Below are 6332 nucleotides of genomic sequence, written 5' to 3' on the forward strand. Positions count from 1 at the left end.
GTGTCCATCCTGCGGCCTACAGGCCACGTGCGGCTCAGGATGTCTGAGTGCGGCCCAACACCAAATAGTAAACTTACTGAAAACATAAGATTTTTTTGTGATTATGTATCACAACGTATTTAATGTGTGTACAGGACAACTCTTCTTCCAGTGTGGCCCAGGGACACCAGAAGGTTGGACACCCCTGCTAGAGGAAGTCCTGCTGCCTCCATGCTGACTGATGCCACTTCTGTACCAGAAACCCTGAGAAACAAACTTGTAGAAAGGTGGAAGAATGCTCCTACCCACACCAAGAGAGCAACAAAGGGTTCTTCATGGGGCCTCCTTGAATTTCAGAACTCAAAATAGAAATCTCATCCAAAAACATCCGACTGAAGAAGGTCCCTTTCATAGAATGCTTGGGAGTTTTCCAGGTTCTACTTTGGGAAGGCAGGACCAATGAAGCCAGACTTTCCCATATGTTAATGAGAGCATTCAAATGGTATTGGTACTGAATAAAACCAACAAACGCTTCCTAACGTGCAAGAACCAGAAAATGTAACCATTCTTGGAGGATGGCTGAATGTTTAACTCTAGGGTCAAAACTTAAACAAAAACAAATGTGGGGATTATTGCCATAGAATAAAATATAAATGTCAAATCCTTATTTTTAAAGAAGGGGGAGAAGGTAGATAATCGTGTAAATATGGTGATGTCTTTAAAGGCTGGAGTGGAGAGTTAAAAGTTATTTAAAACTAATAAAAACCTATTAATGGAATTAGCGGATTTCACAAAAGTCAACACATAATTATCAATCAAAATAAAGTGACAGACATGAAACGAGAGAAAAAAGGAAATAATAATATATCATTGTTCAAAGGAGAAAATAATTGTTTGCAAGGTTGTAGGTTAAGGATATAAAGTTTTAGAAAAGATATAAACCTAAATTACCAGAAGAAATGCTTCTGTGTTTTCTATGATTCTGTGTTATCTATTTGGCTCCATTTAATCACAGGCCAAACTAATGACCAAAGTGTTTTATGTCTCCCCTGTGATCCAGCTTTGTTGTTAAAAACCCTTCAACCACAAATCCCAACACTTATGTTTCATTTCCCTCCCAAACAGGGCGATGTCCCACTTAACAACTTCCCACCGCTACAGCAATAAAAGCCTAGGCTTTCCCTCCTTCCTGCCTCCTGATGGACCTTGCTGCTTGCCCGTGTGGCCCTTTGGGGCTGGTGTCCCCCTTCTCTTGGGAAATGTAAACAATGAATTCTTTCAAAGGCAGTCGTCTTTCTGCCTTTGTCAACTTATAACTGAATAAAACGATAACTTATTTTGCAAACATATTAGTCTTAATTTGGCTGTCTTTGGTAAAAATGAGGTTGATTTTAGTACCTATAATACACTAAAGCAAATAAAACAAATGTGAACTGTAAAATAAACCTTAACAAATTCGAAAAAGTTAAAATATTAAACAGTATTCTCATTACCAATTAGAAATTTAAATTCTCATGTAAATAGATTGAGCCTAGAAATAAAACCAAAAATTTCATATATTGCTTATGAGCTAACTAATCCTGGGAAACTCGGAATATCACCGTAGACCTAAATTGGATGAGGTGTGGTGGTGGAGCTATGGTGACCACATAATAAATGGAGTTTGGGCCCAAGTCCATCAGGGGCCCAACGGGTCCCTGAACCTACCCTGTAGTTATGAGTTCCTGAATGCACAATTGAAATAAGCACACGTATCAACTTGAAGTATCTCCTTTACTCCTCATTCACGGATCACGGCTATTATGCCAGGAAGACCAAATATTACAATAGAAAGACCAAAGTAGTAAACCAAGGGCGATGCTGCATTGCTGGAGGAATCTCAGGGATTACTGCCACCAACTCTTCTGGAAGATAAAGGAGTGCACTATTTAACTCACTTTATTATATAAGACATGTCTTAGAAAAATAGCAGTGGGATATTTTAAATTACTCATATTACAGCTGCCGTTCCAAATGTAGTCTCCTTAATAAAGCAAATCGACATAGAGCCTGGAACTTAGTATACAGCTATAAATTTGGCAATGTTATTTTCTCTATCCCAATGAGAGAAGACTGAAATCAGTTTGCTTTCACCTGCCAAGGAAAACAGTATTCCTTGAATGCCTTACCTTGGATCTGTGACAACCCTGATTCACTGTTACAATTCAGTGTATACTTTTGACCATCTCATCATCCCACAGATGCCATTCTGGCCTACCCACTGGTGACATCATGCTAATAGGATGATAGGTGAGCAGACCTAGGGTATCCTAGATGCCTTGGTAAGTCATCCATGCCATATACTTGGGAGATAAAACCCACAAAACTTCAGGGGCCTATCTCTTCAAGGAAGCTTCTGGAGTCCAGTAGCCTAGAGCGTATCTGCACATACCCTGAGAGGTAAAAGTTATGTTGCTGCCCATTGGCACCCCCTTCCACTCTGAGACTCAATACTTGGCCAGCTTCTTTGGATTTTGGAAGCAAGATACTAAATATTACATGTTTTTGAAGCAAGATACTAAATATTACATGTTTAAATCTCCGCTCCAACAGAGTAGGTATGCTACCCTGAGCCATTTATTGTGTAACCCGTAATACTTCTAATTTTGAGGGGGACTCTGAATGGAAGAAGGGTGGTCACGGCTGCAGTACAAACATCTTTGTGACACTGTGGCTTTAAGAGTCTGGGTCAGATTGTTGTACGGTGCCTGATCCAGGCTGGTCCGGACAGGACAAGCATGACACAGACCTCCAGGACTGGAACACACCAGGCACATTCCCACCCGAGGGCCTCTGCACATGCTGTTTGTTCTGTATGGGATGCTCTTCCACCAGAGAGCCACATGGCTCCTCCCCTCAAATGTCACTTTCTTATTGACATCTTCCCATGTAAATGTCCTTTTACAAAGAGTAACTTCTACTTGGTTTTCAGAGGTTCTCTCAGGTACTATAATTTAATATCCATAAGTGTGTATTATAGGCACTCTCTAAAATCAACCTCAGTTTTACCAAAGACAGCTAAAGACTAATATGTTTGCAAAATAAGTTGTTTCAATAAGCTTGGACTGATTACTTCCATAAGTACAAAAAGAACAGCAATTAATCATATAGGCTCTTTAAAAAAATTTTTATTTTTCCCCCAATATAGGCTCTTTTAAAGCTGCTTTGTTGGAATTTTTCACAAGGAATCTTCAGATTGAACTTTAAAAGGTCCCTGGGGGCGGGAGCAGGGGGAGCGGAGGAAGTTCCCTTGAGGCCAGAAAAGCCAAGCCAAAGACTTGTCATCAGACTTTGCCTACAGTACCTTTAGTTTGGGTTAATTCCTTGCTTCTCAAGGTCTCCAAAATATCCTGAGGTTACAGTACCTCCCAGGAAGTGGCCTTTCTGATTCACCTGGTTAGGTTGCTGAACACTTGATACCAGGCCAATTTTTCTAAGAGTTTTAATGGCCCTCAAAGTCAATCTTAGTTCCTCAGAGCTGTCTGGTCATATCTGAGTCTATGCATGTCTTTCTCAAATATGACATTCAAGATAAAGCCGTGATAATTTAACCAGTTTCCAATTGTGTTCTGTTAACAAGGAATACAGATTCTTACTGAACTTATGCAAAAAACAATATGGCCATGAAAATAAGACTATCACTGATTCCCTGGGAGCTTTTGAATTCTGGAGGGATCTGGTAGAGAGAAAAAGATAAATGTTTCAATTCTGCTTACAAAGGTATAATTTACCAAATTGCTCTAAGTCATAGGTCATTTAAGAGAAACAAATTTGCATATATCTGGAAAACAAGAATTTAAAAAATTAGCACTATTTCAAAGGCAAAAAAACTATAATCATCTTCATCAGTTCATTCAGTCCCATATAATTCTTGTTCATCTTGATCTTTTAAAAATATATATTTATTTATTGACTTGTAGAGGGAGAGAGAGAAACACTGATTTCTTGTTCCACTTATGTACGCATTCATTGGTTAATTCTTGTATATGCCCTGACTGGGGACCAAACCCCCAACCTGGGTGTATTAGAACAACACTCTAACCAACTGAACTACCTAGCTGGGGCCTCTTACTGGCTTTTTGTCACAAATCTCTCAGCTGCCAGTCCTGGGAGCTAGTAGTATTCCAGCCAGTGAATTCCCCTGGCTGGATCTCTAAAATTGTAGGGGAGAGAAAATAATTTTTCTTCCACCCTTCTAGGTTCTTCTGGCTAGTCTAATAATCAGATTGACATGAGACAGATTAGCAGAATGTGGACCAAAGGGGGCCACATACTAAACCTGATAAGCTCAGGGGAGGCCTGTGTGGTGGGTCTTATAAACTCAGAGACCAAAAGTAACTACATAGGATGGTCTGAACATAAAAATTCCTGACTAAAAGCTGGTCATGGCAGGTAGTCATGTCCTAAGCCAGTATCTTCCTTGACAAAGGTCAATCTCTACCTTAAGTGAGTCTATTGTTTTTTTGCATCTAAGATTACTCTGAAATGTCAGAGTAATTTTCTTTTCCAGACCTAAGGCACAGCCGCCAGCATCAGAGAATGAAACCACAGAAGAACTCTTATTACCTTGTTTTCTGCAGACCATATCTGTGTGCTATAAACGTTAACTAACCTACCCACCAATGTAAAAGTATATGTTTCTCCATTTTGCTTTGTATCCAATCACTGAGATTTCCCTGCTTTGCTTTCCCACCCACTTAATCTACCCGATTTCATGTAATCCTTCTTAGGTCTCCTCCTTTCATTAAAATAAGCTACAAAACTGCCATTCTCCAGTACATTTTTGTTACTTTACTAAAAGGGTCCATTTGCCTGTGTGCATCAAAGCCCAGTAAGATGCAAACAGAAGTTTGTAGCAAAGAAAGTAAAGGTTTATTTTAAGGAAAAAGTGCTGATCCCAGAGTCACAGGTAAGCAAACACTCCAAAACCTAGCTCCCCTCCCCAATGGCCCACACAGGCAAGATTACACAAAGGAAAAAAATTTTTTGCCTTTACTGGTTGGTTGGGGCCAGGGTAGGGAGTGGTTGATCACTGTATCGGGTCTCTGGTGTCATTCTGTCTAGTTTCATGAGGGTGTGGTAACACAACTGAGGTGCTGTTACCTTTAGTTTGACCAAAACTCTGTTTCTGTGGCCAACAGACCTGAACCTTGTTCTTAAAGACAGAACGATGTTGACCAGAATCTGATGTCCTAAGGGCTTAATGATTAAGGAAGGGGAGTGGATGGAGAGAAAGCAGAAAGAAAGGGTCACGCTAAAGAACTGGAGTTTAAGTGGTTACTTTTTCTCAATCCATGGAGATTTTACTTCCCAGCAACTGATGTCAGTTTGCCTCAAATAAACTCATAAAAGTTCTCTACTGCAGGTTTAGACATTTCTTACATTGACAATGAGAAAAGCAAATTTAAATTTTATAACATATATACCTTGTGTGTACATGGGAGAGACCCAGGAACACTGAATAACTTGGCAAAATGGCCACAGCCATCACCTTAAATACCACCTTATGCTAAACACAAAAGATGTTGGAGGTGGAGAGTTAGTTACAAGGTTACCAGGAAAAGCAATGTAAACAAGGGTAAGATTGTTACATACATTTAAGTCCACACCTCCCCCACTGATAGTGAAGACAGCCCTGGTACAGTGAGAGGAACACACAAATGGTGATTTCCCTTATAAAAGTAAATGTCCTTTCAGGAAGAGTAACTTCTACTTGGCTTTCAGAGTGTCTCCCAATGTCTTCTGTTTCTTAAAGTGAGCCTTCCTAAAATAATAGACCAAAGAGGCACGTTTGGGGTTGTCAAACTCAGCTCCCCTTCAGCATTAAGAAACATTCAAGTTCGACTTGACACAAAACTGAAGACAACAGTTCTGCAATACTGCAATATTAATAAACATTACTAATATATCAATAAGTATAATGCATGCTATAAACACTATATTAGTAATTAATGTATAGTATTAACCAATTAACAATCAATTATTATTTTGGATATATGTCTAATAAATTTATTGATTTTAAAGAGAGGAAAGGAGAGAGAAATACCGATTTTTGTTGTTCCATCTATTCATGCATTCATTGGTTGATTCTTGTATGTGACCTGGCCAGGGATTGTGTATGGGGACAACACTCTAACCAACTGAGCTACCCAGCCAGGGCCAGTAAGTTTCTGAAGCTCTCTAAGCCTAGGTTTCCTTATCTGTAAAAGTATAAAGGTAATAAAGGACCCTATCTCAGAGTTGTTGGAAGGATTAAATGGGATAAGCATTATATATATAGATATAATGCGTATATATATGTATATCTATATAGA

This window comes from Desmodus rotundus, chromosome 6, assembly GCF_022682495.2.
Source record: "Desmodus rotundus isolate HL8 chromosome 6, HLdesRot8A.1, whole genome shotgun sequence".
NCBI lineage: Eukaryota > Metazoa > Chordata > Mammalia > Chiroptera > Phyllostomidae > Desmodus > Desmodus rotundus.